Genomic DNA, 22,164 nt, shown 5'->3' on the forward strand with positions numbered 1-22,164 from the left:
TACATGTGGAACAACTCCTACAGAAAACCTACTGAATGCTGGCAGAAGACCTCAGACTTCCCAAAAGGGAACAGGTGACCTCAGGTGACCTACACGCAGAGACAGGGCCATATCCAAAGCTGAACCCCAGGAGCTGTGCGAACAAAGAGGAGAAAGGGAAATCTCTCCCAGCAGCCTCAGGAGCAGCGGATTAAATCTCCACAATCAACTTGAAGTACCCTGCATCTGTGGAATACCTGAATAAACAATGAATCATCCCAATATTGAGGCAGTGGACTTCCTTTGGGAGCAACTGTAGACTTGGGGTTTGCTTTCTACATCTAATTTGTTTCTGGTTTTATGTTTATCTTAGTTTAGTATTTAGAGCTTATCACCATTGGTAGATTTGTTTACTGATTTGGTTGTACTCTTCCTTTTTTTTTAATTTTTTAATATTTTTATCCATTTTCTCTTTCTGTGAGTGTGGATGTGTATGCTTCTTTCTGTGATTTTGTTGGTATAGCTTCGTTTTTAACATTTGTCCTAGGGTTCTGCCTGTCCATTTTTTATTTTTTAATTAATTTATTTATTATTTTTAGTATACTTTTTAGCAATTGTTATCATTGGTAGATTTGTTTTTTGGTTTGGTTGCTCTTTTCTCTCTTTTTTAAATTACTTTTTAATTAATTTTATTTAAAAAATATTTTTTATTTTAATAACTTTATTTTCTTTCTTTCTGTCTATCTTTCATTCTTTCTTTCTTTCTTTTTTTCTCCCTTTTCTTCAGAACCGTGTGGCTGACAGGGTCTTGGTGCTCCGGCTGGGTGTCAGGCCTGAGCCTATGAGGTGGGAGAACTGAGTTCAGCACATTGGACCACCAGAGAACTCCCGGCCCCACATACTATCAAATGGCAAAAGCTCTCCCAGAGATCTCCATCTCAATGTTAAGACCCTGTAATCCTCAATCACCAGCAACCTACAGTGCTGGATACCCCATACCAAACAACTAGCAAGACAGGAACCCCACCTATTAGCAGAGAGGATACCTAAAATCATAATAAGTTCACAGACACCTCAAAACACACCACTGGATGCAGTCCTTCCCAAGAGAAAAACAAGATCTAGCCTCATCCACCAGCACACAGGCACCAGTCCCCTCCATCAAGAAGCCTACACAACCCACTTACCCACTGGGGGCAGACACCAAAAACAATAGTAACTATGAACCTGCAGCCTGCAAAAAGGAGGCCCCAAACACAGTAAGGTAAGCAAAATAAGAAGACAGAGAAATACACAGCAGATAAAGGAGCAAAATAAAAACCCATCAGACCAAAAAATGAAGAGGAAACAAGCAGTTTACCTGAAAAAGAATTCAGAGTAATGATAGTAAAGATGATCCAAAATCTTGGAAACAGAATGGAGAAAATACAAGAAACATTTAACACGGACCTAGAAGAACTAAAGAGCAAACAAACAATGATGAACAACACAATAAGTAAAATTTAAAATTCTCTAGAAAGAATCAATAGCAGAATAACTGAGGCAGAGAACAGATAAGTGACCTGGAAAATAAAATGGTGGAAATAACTACTGCAGAACAGAATAAAGAAAAAGGAATGAATAGACTTGAGGACCGTCTCAGAGACCTCTGGGACAACATTAAATGCACCATTATTTGAATTACAGAGGTCCCAGAAGAGGAAGAGAAAAAGGAAGGGACTGAGAAAATATTTGAAGAGATTATAGTTGAAAACTTCCCTAATATGGAAAAGAAAACAGTCAAGTCCAGGAAGCACAGAAAGTCCCATACAAGATAAATCCAAGGAGAAACATGCCAAGACACATATTAATCAGGCTATCAAAAATTAAATACAAATAAAAAATATTAAAAACAGCAAGGGAAAAGCAACAAATAACATACAAGGGAATCCCAATAAGGTTAACAGATCTCTCCGCAGAAACTCTGCAAGCCAGAAGGGAGTGGCAGGACATATTTAAGTGATGAAAGGGAAAAACCTACAACCAAGATTACTCTACCCAGCAAGGACCTCATTCAGATTTGAAAGATAAATTAAAACTTTTACAGACAAGCAAAAGCTAAGAGAACACAGCACAACCAAACCAGCTTTACAACAAAGGAACTTCTAAGACAAAGGAACTTCTAAGACAAAGGAACTTCTCTAGGCAGGAAACACAAGAGAAGGAAAAAAACCTATAAAAACAAACCCAAAACAATTAAGAAAATGGTAATAGGAATATACATATCAATAATTACCTTAAATGTAAATGGATTAAATGCTCCAACCAAAAGTCATAGACTGGCTGAATGGATACAAAAACAAGAACTGTATATATGCTGTCTACAAGAGACCCACTTCGGACTTAGGGACACATACAGACTGAAAGTGAGGGCATGGAAAAAGATATTCCATGCAAATGGAAATCAAAAGAAAGCTGGAGTAGCAATTCTCATATCAGACAAAATAGACTTCGAAATAAAGACTATTACAAGAAACAAAGAAGGACACTACATAATGATCAAGGGATCAATCCAAGAAGAAGATATAACAACTGTAAATATTTATGAGCCCAACATAGGAGCATCTCAATACATAAGGCAAATACTTACAGCCATAAAAGGGGAAATTGACAGTAACACAATCATAGTAGGGGACTTTTAACACCCCAGTTCCACCAATGGACAGATCATCCAAAATGAAAATAAATAAAAAACACAAACTTTAAATGACACATTAAACAAGATGGACTTAATTGATATTTATAGGACATTCCATCCAAAAACAGCAGATTACACTTTCCTCTCAAGTGCTCATGGAACATTCTCCAGGATAGATCATATCTTGGATCACAAATAAAGCCTTGATAAATTTAAGACAATTGAAATCATATCAAGCATCTTTTCCGACCACAATACTACGAGACTAGATATCAATTACAGGGAAAAAAAACTAAAAAATAAAAACACATGGAGGTAAACAATGAACTACTAAAGAACCAAGAGATCACTGAGGAAATCAAAAGATACCTAGAAACAAATGACAATGAAAACATGACAACCCAAAACCTATGGGATGCAGCAAAAGCAGTTCTAAGAGGGAATTTTATAGCAATAAAATCCTATCTCAAGAAACACTCAAATCTTACACTTAATGTAATTAGAGAAAGAACAACAACAAAAACACGAAAGTTGGCAGAAGGAAAGAAATCATAAAGATCAGACAAGAAATAAATGAAAAGGAAATGAAGGAAACGATAGCAAAGATCAGTAAAACTAAAAGCCGGTTCTTTGAGAAGATAAACAAAATTCATAAACCATTAGCCAGACTCATCAAGAAAAAAGGGAAAAGACACAGATTAACAGAATTAGAAATGAAAAAGGAGAAGTAACAACTGATACTGCAGAAATGCAAAGGATAATGAGAGATTACTACGAGTAACTATATGCCATAAAATGGACAACCTGGAAGAAATGGAAAAATTCTTAGAAAAGCACAACCTTCTGAGACTGAACCAGGAAGAAATACTAAGTATAAACAGACCAATCACAAGCACTGAAATTGAAACTGTGATTAAAAATCTTCCAACAAACAAAAGCCCAGGACAAGGTGGCTTCACAGGTGAATTGTATCAAGCATTCAGAGAAGAACTAACACCTGTCTTTTTCAAACTCTTCCAAAATAAAGCAGAGAGAGGAACACTCCCAAACTAAATCTATGAGGCAACCATCACCCTGATACCAAAAGCAGACAAAGATATCACAGAAAAGAAAACTACAGGCCAATATCACTGATGAACAGAGATGCAAAAATCCTCAACAAAATACTAACAAACAGAATCCAGCAGCACATTAAAAGAATCATACACCATGATCAAGTGGGGATTATCCCAGGAATGCAAGGATTCTTCAATATACACAAATCAATCAATGTGATAAACCATATTAAACTGAACAATAAAAACCATATGATAATCTCAATAGATGCAGAAAAAACTTTTGACAAAATTCAGCACCGATTTATGATAAACACCCTCCAGAAAGTAGGCATAAAGGGAACTTAACTCAACATAATAAATGCCACATATGACAAACCCACAGCCAACATCATTCTCAATGGTGAAAAACTGAAACCATTTCAACTAAGATCAGGAGCAAGACAAGATGGCCCACTCTCACCACTGTTATTCAATATACTTTCGGAAGTTTTAGCCACAGCAATCAGAGAAGAAAAAGAAATAAAAGGAATCCAAATCAGAAAAGAAGAAGTAAAAGTGTCACTGTCTGCAGATGACATGATACTATACATAGAAAGTCCTAAAGATGCTACCAGAAAATTACTACAGCTAATCAATGCATTTGGTAAAGCAGCAGGATTAATTATTAATTAATGTACAGAAATCTCTTGCATTCCTATACACTAACAACAAAAAATCTGAAAGAGAAATTAAGGAAACACTCCCATTTACCATTGCAACAAAAAGAATAAAGTATCTAGGAATAAACCTACCTAAGGAGACAAAAGACCTCTATGTAGAAAATTAAAAGACACTGATGAAAGAAATTAAAGATGATACAAATAGATGGAGAGATATACCATGTTCTTGGATTGGAAGAATCAACATTGTGAAAATGACTATACTACCCAAAGCAATCTACAGATCCCTATCAAACTACCAATGGCATTTTTCACAGAACTAGAACAAAAAATTTCACAATTTGTATGGAAACACAGAAGACCCTGAATAGCCAAAGCAATCTTGAGAAAGAAAAATGGAGCTGGAGGAATCAGGCCTCTTGACTTCAGGCTATACTACAAAGCTACAGTAATCAAGACAGTATGGTGTTGGCACAAAAACAGAAATATAGATCAATGGAACTGGATAGAAAGCCCAGAGATAAACACACACACATATGGTCACGTTATCTTTGATGAAGGAGGCAAGAATACACAATGGAGGAAAGACAGCCTCTTCAATAAGTGGTGCTGGGAAAACTGGACAGCTACATGTAAAATAATGAAATTAGAACACTCCCTAACACCACACACAAAAATAAACTCAAAATGGATTAAAGACCTAAATGTAAGGGCAAACACTATCAAACTCTTAGAGGAAAATATAGGTAGAACTTTTTATGATGTAAATCACAGAAAGATCCTTTTAGACCCACCTCCTAGAGAAAGGTAAATAAAAACAAAAATAAACAAATGGGACCTAATGAAACTTAAAACCTTTTGCAGAGCAAAAGAAACCATAAACAAGATGAAAAGACAACCCTCAGAATGGGAGAAAATATTTGCAAACTAAGCAACTGATGAAGGATTAATCTCCAAATTTAACAAGCAGCTCGTGCAGCTCAATATCAAAAAAACTAACAGCCCAATTCAAAATTGGGCAGAAGACCTAAATAGACAATTCTCCAAAGAAGATATATAGATTGCCAACAAACACATGAAAGGATGCTCAACATCACTAATCATTAGAGAAATGCAAATCAAATCTACAATGAGGTATCACCTCACACTGGTCAGAATGGCCATCATCAAAAATTCTACAAACAATAAATGCTAGAGAGGGTGTGGAGAAAAGGGAACCCTCTTGCACTGTTGGTGGGAATGTAAATTGATACGGCCACTATGGAGAACAGTATGGAGGTTCCTTAAAAAACTAAAAATAGAACTACCATATGACCCAGCAATTCTACTACTGGGCATGTACCTTGAGAAAACCATAATTCAAAAAGAGTCATGTACCACAATGTTCATTGCAGCTCTATTTACAACAGCCAGGACATGGAAGCAACCCAAGTATCCATCGACAGATGAATGGATAAAGAAGATGTGGCACATATACACAATGGAATATTACTCAGCCATAAAGGAAACGAAATTGAGTTATTTTTAGTGAGGTGGACGGACCTAGAGACTGTCATACAGAGTGAAGAAAGTCAGAAAGAGAAAAACAAATACTGTATGCTAATACATATATATGGAATCCAGAAAAAACAAAAAATGGTTCTGAGAACATAGGGGCAGGACAGGAATAAAGACACAGACGTAGAGAATGGACTTGAGGACATGGGGAAGGGGAAGGGGAAGCTGGGATGAAATGAGAGAGTGGCATGGATGTATATACACTACCAAATGTAAAATAGATAGCTAGTGGGAAGCAGCTGCATAGCACAGGGAGATCAGCTTGGTGCTCTGTGTCCACCTAGAGGGGTGGGATATAGAGGGTGGGAGTGAGCCGGAAGAGAGAGGAGATATGGGGATATATGTATATGTATAGCTGATTTACTTTGTTATAGAGCAGAAACTAGCACACCATTGTAAAAGAATTATACTACAATGAAGATGTTAATAAATAAATAAATAAATAAATGTTTATTGGATGAATGTCCCCATCACAGTGGCTAAATTGTGTGCACAACACCAGGGGTCGACAGCTATGAACACCAAAACTGAAATTAGGATTATCTCCTGTGAATTGGGTCAGTACAGATTAAACAGTAATGAATGATAGTCACCATTTATAGAAATAACACAGCCTTAAAATCTGTATTTGAAAACCACCCAAAATATAGGTATGATGACCCAGATATAACTTCAGAAAGACTTACCTGGACTGTGGCTTTTATGATAATGTTTATTTGATTTTTCTAATAATAAAATTAATATATATTCTTATGATAAAAGTTTTTTTAAATGTATGGATAGATATGTAAAAATGGAAAATAAAATCATTCATAATCCAATCACCCAGAGAAATTTACGTTAGCATTTTGGTGTATCTTTTTTCACAAACACAATAATTTAGTAATATTGTTTTGAAGCATGCTTTTTCACTTAACAATATGTTGTGAATATTTTAATGTAATTAAATTTTATTCTAAACCAATACTATATATCATCCTATTATGTATATATATAAAATAATGAATATATTGAACACCAAGTTTGCTTCCAATTTTTTGCATTACTAGTAGTGCCAAGAAACATCGTTGTAGCTACTGACACTTTGCGCTAAAAGGTCTCCAGAAAGATTGTGCTTATTTCCCAGTAATAAGCCAAGTATAAGAATGTCTGTATCTGTATCTCTAAACTCTTGCTAACTATAAGCATTTGGATTGGGTTTTAACTAGAAAAGGACAAAGCTAACCAACTACATTGTATTTTTTAATCTAAAAGTAATGTATTTTCAGGATGGTAGCACCAGTACAGGAGATGGCCAGAGATCAAATCTGGCAGTGCATCTGGGCTAATGAACATGATTATTCTGTTTCCGCAGCAGGTACCTTCTTCTAATGGAGATGGATGCCTCAAGTGCATGATGTTTGATGGCTCTGAATCTCAAGATCACCCAATCATGACACCTGCCTCTAGGTCCCTGGCTTACCTGGCCATATTCAGCCTGCTGGGAAGGCATGAAAAGAACCTGAGGCTCTGTTACAGTTCTCACTGTCAATTGTCACTCTGATCCATGCATTAGACACTTGTGATAATCGTGTTAATGTGAGTCCATCTCCTGAAACTTATCACCTCCAACAAAAATTTTCCAAGACCCAAAATAGAGGTCAGCCCCCAGACTCTGTGCCCAACAGTATCATCTGACCAAGTGTTGCTGTTTTTTAAATGTGGGCTTCTAAGATCTATCTTTGGAGATTTTGACTGGGGAAGTCTAGGTTAGGTCTTAGGAATCGCTAGTTCTTAAGACTCCACAGCTAATTCTGATGTAAGCCAAAGGTTGAGAACCATGGGCCTACTCTGATAGGCCAACCAGGGTCCTTATTCTTCAAGGGCTGTCTGAGATACCAGCTGTCCCTCTCCAAAAGATTCTAAATGTTGGCCTTTTATTCCCTCTTTGTCATCCTCAAACAGCAATAGATAAAACCAAGAATAATAACAATAATTTTTATCAAGTTGTTACTATGTCCTGAGCACTTTTCAGACATTAGCTTATTCTATTCCCACAACATATTTATGAGTCCTAAGGCTCAGTTTCCCCATGTCCAAAATGGAGATAACAACCTACAGGTCAAATATTTACAAAATATTTCCTTACAATTTTTTTAACTTACCAAAAGTTCCTGTCCTTTAGGTGGCTCATAAGTATTATGAGTAGTAATATTATTTTAGTCAGAGCTTTAGTCGTTATCACAACTCTAGGCCTAGCCTGTTATGAGAAGCAATATAAAGAGAATGCAGTGGGAAATGATTCTAGCAGACCTTTTTCCAAATGAGCCAGAATTAGATGTGGAGCTTATAAAGCAGCAGTGCAGCAACATTGGGGGAAATGTGATGATGAAACCTCTTGTTGGAAAAGAAGAAAATCCCAACTCTCTAGAAGCTTTTCATTTTCTCTGTTTTGTCCCCTCAGTCTCCTGTGGATTCTGAGAAAGCTGCTATTACTGTAACTCCTGAGAACTTCTCTAATGGCTGCAGCCATGGCACCCTCTCTGAGGGTGGGACTTAGCTGGAGAATCTCCAAACCCAGCCAAAGCCAGCTGCACTCTGCTGACAATGGGAAAAGCCCAGTCAAAGCCCAATGCCCAGCCACAACTCCAACTCCAAGCTAAGATGCTCAGAGCACTAGAGATAAAGACAGGAAGTTCAGAATAAATCCCTAGATTGTGTCTTGATCAGGAAAGTGGTCCCCAGACCCTTGAAAAGACGAAGAGTTCAAAGAGGAAAAGAGGTGTTGGGCAGCAATTCAGTGATTAGAGAGAAGTAATGCGCATCACTTTAGATCCACTGAGCAGACCTATCTTTAATCTGCTTTGTTACTATAACTCATAGATCAATCAAATGGTCTGGAAAATGCCATCTCAGACTATTCCTTCAGTCATCATATAGGCATATGAAGGCAAGGTCTTCCTTAGCATTAAGATGGAACCAGGACCACTTTACACATTCCAGCGGGTAGGTAGCAGATCCTGGGACCCTAACCCAGCACACACCCATATACTGAAGAAACCAGAGCACCCAAAGACTTGGGGTGGGGGAATCAACCTATCGTCCTGTACAGCATGCTCATCCCCAGGACCAAATCAGGACAAAATCTCACCTGCCACCTTGAGTCCTTCAGGCTCACCCTTGCCTCAGACCTCACTCCTTAGGGTCTCAGGAGTCTTGGCAGCAGAGGAGGTTCTGAGAATAAGAGATAGGCACCTGGGACTCCCAGCACAAGCTCATGGGGGATGGTCGCCAAACTCAAGGGAGAAGCCATGTCTGCAGGGAGCATAGTCACGCTGCCCTACTGCTGGCCCCCCATTGCCATCCCCCCCACTGATCCACATCAGTGGATATCAGAAGACTGCCTCTTGTTAGACTCCTGGATCCTTCCTTTCTCCTAACATTAGCCCCAGGAAGCCTGGGAAGGCATGGGGAGGGAGAAAGGTGGGGAACCAGTGCTGAGCTGCAGAGAGATTTACAAGTGAGCAAAAAAAATGTCAGTGAAATATCTGCTCACAGTAGGCTGAGATGAGCAGACTAGTGAGCTCTGCTGGTGATGAAGGACAGCTGTAAACATAAAACCCAGACACTTTTGAATTTGTGTTTCTGTTTCAAGAAGAAAAACATAAAAAAAGAAGAAAAACAAATATTTGGACTTATTTTTTCTCTTTCTGGACGTAGCATTAGCTGTCTTCCTCCACAGTAAGCCCCCAAATAGAATGAATATGTGAGAGGTGGGAGCTTTGAGGACAGCCCAAAACCAAAATTAGAACCAAGTCCTGGGAAGCAGCAGAATTATATATTTTTCACAGAATCTGCTCTCCAAATCTGGCTTCAAAAGCACTGCTCTTTTGCTAAACTGACAACAATTGCCACTAGGAACCTCAACAGTGTCTCACATTTGTCAACTTGGGTTCCTTGGCAATGATTCAATCTGGTTTGAAACTGGTATTTGTTGCATTTCCCAAGCCCCATTAGCTGCCTTCCCTAGACCTCTTTGATTTCTCATTTGCCCCTCTCCTGCCCTGCTTGTCATATTTTTGGAGGCCATAAGCTTTGATGACAAGGGGATAAGAAGGCAAAGCAGACATTGTTTTTATTTCCCAGCTGTGGATTATGTGTAACACACAGTCTTTTGGAAAGATAGGGCTAACCAGCTGAAATGTGCAAGTTGTAGGGAACAGCCTGGGCTGCCAGAGATGAGTTAGTTGAGCTCCAGAGTGCTCAGATCTTATTTCTGTGCTGAAGGATTTTCTTCATCTGGTTTGCTGAAGAATTTGTGAATCTCATCTCTCAAGGCAGGCCCTACGTGTCATATTGTTTTACTTGCTCTTCTTCTGATGGGTTACTGCTCAGCAGCCGGCATCCTTTATGTAAAGCAGACCTGAGATGGGATGAAAATTTTCCCCAATCATTTCATCCCTTTAGATGGCTCTTCAAACCCAGGTAGAAGTGGGTGTGGATGAAATTGTCTAGTTCAGCAAATCCAGGAGACTCAGCAGCCAGGGATGTGCTACAGAAGTTAATCCGGACCAGTATGAAGGTCTTAGTAATGGACAAAGTGCTGTGTGGGCACTTATTATTCATTCACTCAAATTGAATTTAACTGACCCAGGGCCATCTGCTGATACACAGCTGTCTCTGTCCAATGGCCAGTTCTTCCACTCAAGAGAGAGACAATGCTGTGCTGACATTTGACTTCCAGCAAAAATGCACAAACACTTTTAGAGCGTATCACATCAAATATATAACTGGCACTGTGCTAGGTACTCTTTGTATCTTATTTCATTTACTCCTCACAATCACCTTGTAAACTGGTTGTTATCATCCCCTAATAACAGATGAAGAAATTGAAGGCTCAGAGAGATTTAGGAACCCAGGGAGTTAGGATTTAAACCCTATCTCTGCGCTTAGAGTGTTGAGTTCTTCCTATTACCCTGAAGCTCCTCTAGACTTCTACGTGCACATACACTGGGCAGAGTTTAGACTATAAAAGCTTGGAATTAGAGGGCAACCTAATGAAATAATCTGTAAACAAGCCAACAGCAAGAACATAAGCATTAGCTAAAAGATGAATAGAGTATCTTACTCCAGCATATTAGGCAAAGTTGTGAAGATAAAATTCTACTTTTTGTTTTAAGCAATTTTTGTTATTTAGTAAAGTTAGAGTATGTTATGGAAATTACCAGTGAAGATTTTAGATACTTTTATTTATAGTTTTCAGTAATTTTTAAAAGACTTTTACCGGAGAAGACGAGGATTTCAAAATTGCCTAATGAATTTGGAATTGTAAAAAAAAAACCCAGTATGTATATTGGGGGTGATGATGTTAAAATAAAACCCTAGCACATAATCTCCAGTGCATATTTGAGGATGAATTAATAATGTTATCATATAAAGATAGGTCTGAGAATGTTTTAGAATTTAGCCATAAGGAGATGAACCAGAACACATGCAAATGTGCCCATCAGTCCAGACTCTGTCACTTCATAAAAAATAATGAAATGGAGTTGATTGTACAAGAAATCCCCAGCATATATATTCAATACACACACACACACACACACACACACACACACACACACACACACACACACACAATGGAATACTACTCAGCCATAAAAATATGAAATAATGCCATTTGCGGCAACATAGGTAGACCTAGAGATTACCATACTAAGTGAAATAAGTCAGAAAGAGAAAGACAAACACCATATGATATCAATTATATGTGGAAGCTAAAATATGACACAAATGTACTTATTTACAAAGCAGAAACAGACTCACACACATAGAAAGTAAACAAACTTATGGTTACCAAAGGAAAAAGGGGGTGGGGGAGGGATAAAAGGAGTTTTGGATTAGCAGATAGGACCTATTATATATAAAATAGATAAACCACAAGGTCCTACTGTGCAGCACAGGGAACTATATTCAATATTCACAAGCACTCTGCTGTATACCAGAAACTGGCCCAACATTGTAAATCAACTGTACTTTAATTTAAAAAATAAAATAAAAATTAAAAAACAGCTAGTTTAAGAATTTGATTAAACCAGCCTCTTCAAAAGGTAGCTCTAATGTTTAGGTCCGTTTCCCCATTCATAGGATTGACCCTCAACCTGTCTTAAAAAGCAAATATCCAGGGCTTCCCTGGTGGTGCAGTGGTTGAGAGTCCGCCTGCCGATGCAGGGGACCGGGTTCGAGTCCCGGTCCGGGAAGATCCCACATGCCGCGGAGCGGCTGGGCCCATGAGCCACGGCCGCTGAGCCTGCGCATCCGGAGCCTGTGCTCCGCAACGGGAGAGGCCACAACAGTGAGAGGCCCGCGTACCGCAAAAAAAAAAAAAAAAAAGCAAATATCCACATAAGCCATTATCACACCTTTTAAATGGAAAAGAAAAATGTAAATGTCAAAATGTATTAGTACTTTTTGCTGATTGCCCAATTTTCAGGAGATATAACAAACATTATATTTTAAACAGCCATTAATTTAACTATGGTCTTGGTTTTTACTTTTGTAACAATATCTCTTCTCACATTCTATGTTGATTTGTTATGCTAAATGCTTGGCAGATGTGTAATCGACATATAAATTGGTCCTCATGTAGCTAGCCAAAATTATTTCTGACAGCCTTTTATACCAGGCAGAACTCTCCATTAATCTGTTTTTGGAGCCCAAGGCAACATTCGGGAAAATAAATCAGATAAATATAGCGATTTATAATGGTCCAACATATTTATTGTGGATGTGGCTATTCTCAGCATGTATCATATTAATACTTTTAAGCTGTACAGATTTATATTAGAAAGAACTGGAAATATTTAATCAGGATTTTTAATCTCTTGAGCATCTTTTAAAACATTATGCAGAAATTTGATGGCAATGAGCTTAAAAATGACTATCAGCAATGGGGATTATTATAATATTAACTGAAGTCCCATTCCTTCAGTTTAATGCAGTTCTAAGGGTGAAAAAAATGACTAACGTCAGACCACAAAAAGAAGAGAAATCACTGCTTGGTAATATTATTTCATAAGCCAGATAAAGATAGGCTAAAAGACACGTTTATCTCCTGCCGTAGATGGTTTCTTTGGCCTGCTCATCTAAATTCTGCCTCTGTATGTGAAGTTTCCCGTTAAAAGCCAGGCTATTTGACATACACTAGTTGAAGGTACAGCTGACAACAAAATTGGCCCCATAATATGTTTTCTTGCTACTAGTCTCTGGTTGATAAAGCACAGCAGCCCACAGGAGTTACGGGCCATGCATCACTCTCCTTCATGCTTTTTCTGTCTTCTTGTCTCCTAAGCAGGAGTGGCAGCCGGTGTTTTTTTAATCTGGTATCACAGGTTCAGAATCCTTAGAATTTTTCATCCTCAGTGGGCAGTATACCAGGGACAGCACTGCAAATCAATTAGATATATATCATATTTGAAATTCAGTTACCTGATTTCCAACATGTCTTCTGGCCTTGAGGAATGATGCATTTATCATCCTGGTTATTTGGCAGAAATTGGACCAACTGGGATTGAAGACTGTTTTCTGACTCTCAAGAATTAACCTGTCTTAGCAACTGAAACTGCTTTATATTCTAGCCCCAGAGACAAAGGGCCCTGCTTTTCCCTGCTCTATATTATACAGGAGTGTCATGGATTTTTATTGCATTTATACAAACTCCGTACTATGTGTAAGGTGTATCTAAATAAGTAAACATCTTACTAAAGCTTGCTATGAGGCTTTGGGGAGGGGTGAGTGGTGATAAACCTGTAAGAAAAATGAGTAAAAACATATATTAATCTGCCTTTATATTATTGTCATATTGAAATGTACAGTTTGAAATCCATTACCTTATTCTCCTGAGGGTTATATTCGGGTGCAAAAGTAGCATTGACCTTGCACTTCACACTCTGTCTCAGAGATTTTATAGACCTGGTACATAATGTAAATTTCTAAATATGTTAAAATGGGAGGAAATTACATAAGTGGTTGCAGACTATGACCAAGACTGCATTCAGGCAGCAAAAGAATATGTTGAAATTTATCTGTGAGCTGGCTCTTTTGGTCAGCATAGGAAATGAATAATTAATTAAGCATTCTATTAATATCTATGGAGGCCTACTATGTAGAAAAGCACTCTATCAGGCACTGAGGAGGGAAATGTTGACGAAGACATGGCCCCGGCTCCTATAATCTAAACAGAGAGATTATGAAACCAACCTATCTTTGAGTTTCCTAAACATGCTCCTTTATTGAAACAGGAGATCGTTCACCAGGTGAATTAAGAAAAACTGGCAAACTGAATGTTACATGTTTCTTGGTCTTGCTATCAATTTTCTGTTACCATGTTTATTATCTTAGGAAAATAAACTCAGAATACCCCATTTACAATATATTTTATGTGGCACATAGTTAAGATTTTTTGACCTCCAAAGTCAATCTGGATTCAGTAACCGCTGACCAAAAAGGAATATTCCAATAATCTAATCATCTTCAGCTTTTCCTCTGACTCAGGCACACAGTATTTTAATAAGTAAGAGTGGTTCGCTTATTAGTTTCTCAATACCCGGGCTTGATAATGTAGCTGGACCATTCATGAAGCACTAAAGTACTCAGATGCACTTGAAACACTCTCAGCTTACATATTTGAATGTGAGCATTGTAATATTCTCTCTAGTTGGCACCCTTGATTCCATTCTTCATGCTGAGGTGGGCCCAGAGCCCTTGTGCTTCAGAATTAGGGGTAATTGAGTTTCAGCCCATTTGTTTAAAAATCAACCTCAGGATGGGGTGTCAGAAGTACTTAGCAATGCATTATCTTCCAAAGCTATGCAGCCAGTGTTTTCTGGGCACAGAGGTGCACTTCTATTCATGAATAATATGTATCGCCACAGCACAGTCAGTTTCTACATCTCTTGACATTTGGGGGTTGAATCGCTCCAAGATTTTGCTGTTTTATCCTCCTGAGTGAAAGAAAGTGACTTCCCTGTGCCCATCTCTGAAACCTGTCATCTTGCTAGGGCCTAACCTGCCAGGGCATCTCCTCATCATGGAGGCAGAGGAAGGTGAATCAGCCACATCCATCGTGTGAAGAAATATGTGCAATCATGTCCACACTGGGGTTGGTGTAGCAGTGGAGGTCCAGACAGCTTGATACTGACTAGGAGGGTAGCCCTTGGAGAACAGGATTCAATCAACAGATGGTGGCTCGGGTAGCAGGGCCAGTCTCCCAAGGAGGAGCCTGGTAGGAGCTGTTAGGGAGGTAGTCCAGTTTTAACAAAGGGAAAATGAGGCAGAACTCAAGTCTTAAGAACTGGGTGAGCAGGACAGGAGGTAGGGCAGACAGCAACTTGGTAGACATGCAGATACCTTAAGGTTCACATCAGCATGTCAGAATGAGGGTTTATGACCTACTCCAGGCCCCATTCAGCTGCCATTGCTGAGGTTGCTGTCCCAGTTGGAATGGGTTCAAGAATCATGTAGTGCTGATCTTGTCAAGGGTAGGCTCTTCAGTGTGGTGCTTGAAGCCAGAGGTTGTCATGCTCTCCCCAGCAGGGGGCACCAGTAGAGTCACCAAAGGGGCAGAATCTCAGCTCTGCCTAGGCCTCTAGCTGCGCCAGGATTTACGGGCCCAAAGGAGAGGAGCTCTACAGAAGAAATCCTGCCCTATGCGTTGATGGCTAAGTTTGGAAGCTGCAGAAAGTCTGTAGGAGTAAAAAAGGCTAAAAAGAAAAGGAAGGTAATCGGAGATCTAGGCAGAGAAGTCAGCTAATGCAAAAAGAGCCCGGCTGGTGCTGCAGATACAGACAGGACTGAGGGCGGGCCCAGGGAGGTCAGTTAAGGCAGGATGTCTCAGGCATGTGTCTCAACCATCTTTAATTCCAGGAGTTTAGCAAGTGTAGGTGTCATGAAAAGGAAAGAAAGGAGGAACAGAGGGAAGAAGGTCTCTGAATAAATGAGTAAATTAATAAAGAAGAAAAGTAGGGATAAAAGTTAAAAGAACCTGGCTGGAAATTAGTAATAGTAGATTCTATCCTGACTCTGTCACTAACTAAATGCTGGACCTTGGATAGAAGTTACTTACATCTTAAGACCATAATTACTCCATCTGTAAAATGAATGTGTTAGACTAGATTGTCTTTTTTAACAAGTTTACTTCAACAAATATTTTTTGCATGCCTACTAACTGCAAAGCACTGAGCTTTGAAGAGACTGAGATGAGAGTACAGGAAGTTCCAGAGTCTGCTTCTCAAGGATGCCCTTTGTTCTCTGACAAGTTTTGTAAGCCCTGCTCAGTGTGGGTGCTCCTGGGCCACAAGTTGATTAAAGCCAGAAGTGAGAGGCCTGTCCTTCTTTGAGACACAACAGATAAAGCATTGCACGTGGCCTTTCACAATCAGAAGTATGATTGTGATTTCACAATCATCTCACTCTCTCCTCACTCCCCCCCCCCATGCATTTATGTTGTATGGAAAGTATGAGTGAACGAACAACAACTGAGCACCTAGTGTATGCAAGATGAGGAACTGAGTACTTTCACATACATAATCTCATTTAATTTTCATATCATGCAGCTTAGATATAATTTTGTTCATTTTACAGATGAAAAACTGAGATAGAGAGGTAATATGGATTTGTCAAGGTCACTTTAACTTCAGATAGTTCTAATCCAATGATAGAACACTTTCCGCTATGTTACAACACATCGTTTTTTTTTTAAGATTTTTTTTGATGTGGAGCATTTTAAAAGTCTTTATTGAATTTGTTACAGTATTGCTACTGGTTTTTTTGTTTGTTTATTTGTTCGTTTTAATTTTTTTTTTTTGGCTGTTGGGTCTTAGTTGAGGCACGTGGAATCTTTGTTGCAGCATGAGGGATATTTCGCTGCGGCACGTGGGCTTCTCTCTCGTGGCATGCGTGCTTTCTCTTCTCTAGTTGTGGAGCGTGAGCTCCAGAGCACATGGGCTCTGTAGGTTGCAGCACACAGGCTCTCTAATTGAGGAGTGGTCTCAGTAGTTGTGGCGCACGGGCTTAGTTGCCCCATGGCATGTGGGATCTTAGTTCCCCGACCAGGGATCAAACCCGCGTCCCCTGCATTGCAAGACGGATTCTTTACCACTGGACCACCAGGGAAGTCCCACTCCTGTTTTTTTTTATGTTCTGGTTTTTTGGTCATGAGGCATGGGGGATGCTAGCTTCCTGACCAGTGATTGAACCTGCACCCCTGCATTGGAAGGCCAAGTCTTAACCACTGGACCACCAGGGAAGTCCCATCACAGCTTAACTTAGCGTGTTCTGAATAATGACATACTGGATAAACATGCTTAAATAGGCTTTTTCTGAAAACTAATCTTTGACATAAAAGCATTTGGCAGAGAGTTCTGTTCACGTGCACGTTGAGACTGGCATCTTGCAGGTGGATTCCTAAATTCAAGTGGAGTTTTATGGGGGTGGGAAATCAGGACAATTTATCCTTTATAAAACATATACATATGGGGATATATATATCCCCATTTTACATGAATTGATGCATATATATAGTATATATACATAGAACTGATATATATTTAAATGAACTGATACATATTTGATTATATATATTTGATTTTATATATATATATATATCAGTTAATTTGGATGACTATATAAACAATGGACTTCAGTTTAAATTGGTTTAGCATTTCTAGCTGTGCGTATCAACCCATGTAATTCAGTCATGAGGCATTCTAGGACTTCTGTCGGATGGTAAGGATATGGAGGGAAGCCGGGAATGGTGAGAGTACAGGCTAGGAGAATAAATTCACCTTTAGGACAGATCCCCAAGGAGAGTGGCCAACTTCTCAAGTCATAAAATCCTAGGAGGGAGAATAAAATCTGGGTGCAAGCTGGGAAAGTCTCATTATCCATGAGGTCCAGACTGGGGTCCAGACCAGTGGCAGATGTAAGGCCAAAGGATGGGCAAAGACAATGGCAATCCTAGTAGTCAGGTGAGTGGTAGAAGCTATGTAGCTCCAAGAGGCCCACCTGGCATAAATAAGAACTCCAGCCTATGGCAGGATTCAGCCTTTGGGGGACCTACTAAGGGCAAAAAGGAGAAATGGGATCTCAACAAGCCAGTTGAGGTTTCAGGATAGGGTTTTCGTTTCAATGGGCAAACTGGAGAGACATAAGCAAGCTAAGGTAGAGGTCTGGTCCTACCGCCATGCAAAATATGGCAGGGGTTCAGCACAAGGCTGAAGCTTTATAGGCGATGGGGGTCCCATCCCAGGCACACTGGAATTAGGGCAACAAGATAGATTCTAGACCCATCGTCATGGGTGAGGGTAAGAATGAGATTTCCAATATATTCTGACAAGTGTGCTTAGAATTGGCTCATGAATGGAGTTGTCCTGAGTGAAGACTATACATGAAGATTTTCAATACTTGTAGCTGAGTCTGGATTGGGAAGGGACTAACATATCACAATGTGGTTTAGTTTTATTTGCATCCATTTTATAACCAGCTGATGTATCCTTTGCATTTTATCTCAGGTATGATGAAGTTCCCAAAGAATTGCATTCATATTCTTTTGTCATTATAATACTCAGTATTTATTGGATCATTCTGGGCCTTTATACACTTTCATTAACATTATTACCATTGCCATGAAAACTCAATAAAATGGTAATGCTGTTCTTGAATTGCTTTGTCAACATCATTGCAAAATGTAATGACAAAGTAATAACACTGTAACATTATGTCTGTAGATCAATAAACTACGTTTTAGTTTTCACCAGAATGTCAATACAAAAAAAATCTCAATCAAAATTTACCCTTGACTTTACAGTATTTCAATAAATTTCTCTAAATGTCTGCTAAAGCTTTACAATCTTGTGTCAGTGTATGCTCAAAGTTCACATTACTATCAACTCAATCATATAACTAAAATAATCCCTTTTAGCTCTTGAAATTAATTTTATTGTGGCTCACTCATAGCCTCACAATAAAGTGTGTCACAGAGGACCATGAAGAAACAAATAAAAGGAATTTTCTAGATATTTTAAAACATTCTTGGTCAAACTCACTCTGAGGAAAACCATGGTGAAAGTATTATTTGTAATGTACATCTCACTAGAGGAAAGTGAATATGTTTGGTAGTGTTCTAAAGCCATTCAATTGCTTCTAGAAATGTTAAGATTCCCATCTGCAAACAAATAACTTGTACATACCAGGGAGTTTACTGCTTGTCTCATCATTAATCGCACATTTGGTCTATGATTAGAGGTATGGCTGTGCCTGATTTTTCAATAAATTAACCAGAAGCAGAAAAATCCACGCAGGTGTTTCAGTGTCTGATTGCATTCTCTTATACACAGAGGCTCAAGAAGAAACACCGGACTTATTTAAATGCTTGCCCTAACGTAATACTTTTAACTCTTTCGCTGGCATATTTGCTGACAGAATTCAGTCTTCTCAGGATAGAAATTTTTTTCTGAGAATCACCCTGCCATGTGGGAACACAGACTGTTGGGTGATTCTGAGGGACAGAGCAACATCAGAGAGCCATCCTAACCCCAGTCAGGACCCCAAACCCCAGGAGTCTGCATTCATTGTGTTGGCCAAAAAAGTTCATTTGGGGTTTTCCTTAAGATGCTACAGAAAACCCGAACAAACTTTTTGGGCAACCCATTACTTCTGGAATCACTTCCTCATTGTATAGGGCATCGTTCTTCTTTTTAAAAAATGGTACAAATTCAGAAGAGCACTTTTTTAACCTTTGCCTTGGGGAACAGGACTCATAGCTTTATTATGGTCTATCAGTTTTTTAATGAATAAGTATTCATGCTTCATAATCGCTTTTCTTCTATTATACTATTCAAAAAACATTTTTCATATATCAGCACAATACTGAACACTGGAAATACGAAGATGAATGAGAAAAGCCCTCTAATCCTCACAGAGGTGGTCTAAGGTAGGGCTTGAGATGGTGGACTTCTCAGTTTGAATCCTGGTTCTATCATTTCCTGGCTGTGTACTCTTGCAAGGAGTGATGTTACCAGTCTGCACTCAGTTTCTCCACGTGTGAATTAGTAGTACTAATATTACCCACCCACAGGGCTGTTGAAGGTTACTGCATATAAGGTGTATACGCAGTCCTGGCTTAGCACAGTGTATTCACTGCTCACTATGTTAACTATCAGTAGTATGGAGTTCACATTCTCATAGGGAGACAAATCATATCATACACACTAAATATAATTCAGTAAAGCCCTCTCATGGAGCTCTGAACAAAATGCCATAGAAGCTCTGATGAGAAAGAGAATCATGAGTTCATTTATAATCAGTTTTATTTTGAGCTTTTTTCACAGCAGTAATCATGGCTGACAGCAAGGCTCAAGGTCTCACAAGAGGTGACCTCTAAGCTGGGCCTTAAAGACTGAATTCACTAGTGGGGAAAAGGTGGACAGGATGTCCAGGGAGCTGGAGCATGAGCAAAGGCTTGGCAGTGTGTAACTGGCTGGCATGTCCAGGGACCGGCAAGTGGTATGGAAGGAACACAGAAGAGGCTGCCAGAAAGACAGGTCAGCGCCAATCATCACAGCAGCACTAGAGAGCAATGTGATCAAATCTACGTTTTACAAAAATAACTTGGCTGCTTCCTGGAAGATGAAATACATAAAAGAGAGACTGAAAGCAGGGAGCCTGTTATGAAATGATCATGGCGGTGAGAATGGAGAGGTGAGGACAGAATACAGAGGGACCTGGAGAGAGAATAGAAAGCACTTAGTGACTGACTGGGTGTGGGGGTAGAGGAACGATTCAGGGATGACTTCACGTTCCCACATGAAATAAGAAAAACAGGAAGAGAAGCAAGTTTGGAAAGAGAGATAATGAGTTCGGTGCTATAAATATTAAGTTTGGGGTATCTGCAGGAAGAATACCCAAGCAGGGAGTTGAGAATGTAATTCTGGAGTGCAAGATAGACCCATCCATTATGGTAGGGAGAAGGGAAAGTAGAGAAACAGGGAGGAAGTGACACTTTAAAAAACAAGCCTTATATATATGTACCGCCCAGCAGGTTCTATGAAATAGAACCAGAACTGGACAGATACTTCTCCAAAATAACCTCTCTACACCAGCAAAACTGGTTCACTCATTGTACCTTCATATGTGTTGTGTGTTCACTCTGCCTCTTTTCTTTCCTCCACTCAATGTATACTGATTGAGCATCTATTATTGTGCCAGGTACTGTTCTAGACTTTGGTGACACAGAAGTGAAAAAGTCAAAACCCTGCCATCAGAGAGTTTATGTTTTAGTGCAGGAGACAGTCAATAAGCAAGTAACCAAATAAAGATAAAATTTCAAGTAAATAAATGCAATAAGGAAAAAATAAAGCAGGTAAGAGGTTAGAAAGTTACCAAGATGCAAGAGGAAGGGGAACTCTTTGAAATTGAGTGGTTGTCATCAGCGGAGTCATTTCTGATGAAGTGACATTTTAAATGGAGGCCTAAAGTAATGGAGAAAGTCATATGAAAATCTGGAGGAACAATGTTTCAGGCAGAGGGGAGAGCAAGTATGAAGACCCTGAGGTAGGAACCAGCTTGGCATAATTGAGAAACAACAAGGCAGCCAGGTTGGCTAGAATAGACCAAATAATCACAGGGTATCTTGTGACACTTCTGGTACTATTGTCTTGTATTGCTAACTAAATGCTGCTGTTAAGATTTTTCCTGGATTTATATCCCATCTTCCCAGCTCCATGTGAGCCTACTGAGGTCAAGATCTATGTTCCAACTTCATACTCCCACAGTATCTAGAACAATGCTTTGCACATAGTAGGTGTTCTTTCTCCATTCATTTATGTATAATTGTAATTAGTGGTAATTTCTAGGCCTGCCTTGTCCCACTCTCAAACAATTCTGGGCTAATTCCAGAGGTTGCTAAACATCCAGTAAACCACTGATAAGCTATCTCTAGTACTGTGGTGATCAGTAAGAAACTCAAGCTACATCCAGAGCGACACAGAAAGCCCAAACACCAAGATTTACCTTTGCTGTTTGCAAATCTGATGGTTTCACTTAGGCTCTAACATTAAAGACAGAAGTATAAGGAAATTCTGCACATGCTCAGAGAAGCTGTCAGCTTTGCCACAGTTCTACGCTTAAACATTATAATAATATTATTATTATCCCAAAGGGGTGTCATGAGGATTAATGAGACATTTTCAAATCACTT

Source organism: Leucopleurus acutus (assembly GCF_964270905.1).
Source record: "Leucopleurus acutus genome assembly, chromosome: 2".
NCBI classification, from domain to species: domain Eukaryota; kingdom Metazoa; phylum Chordata; class Mammalia; order Artiodactyla; family Delphinidae; genus Leucopleurus; species Leucopleurus acutus.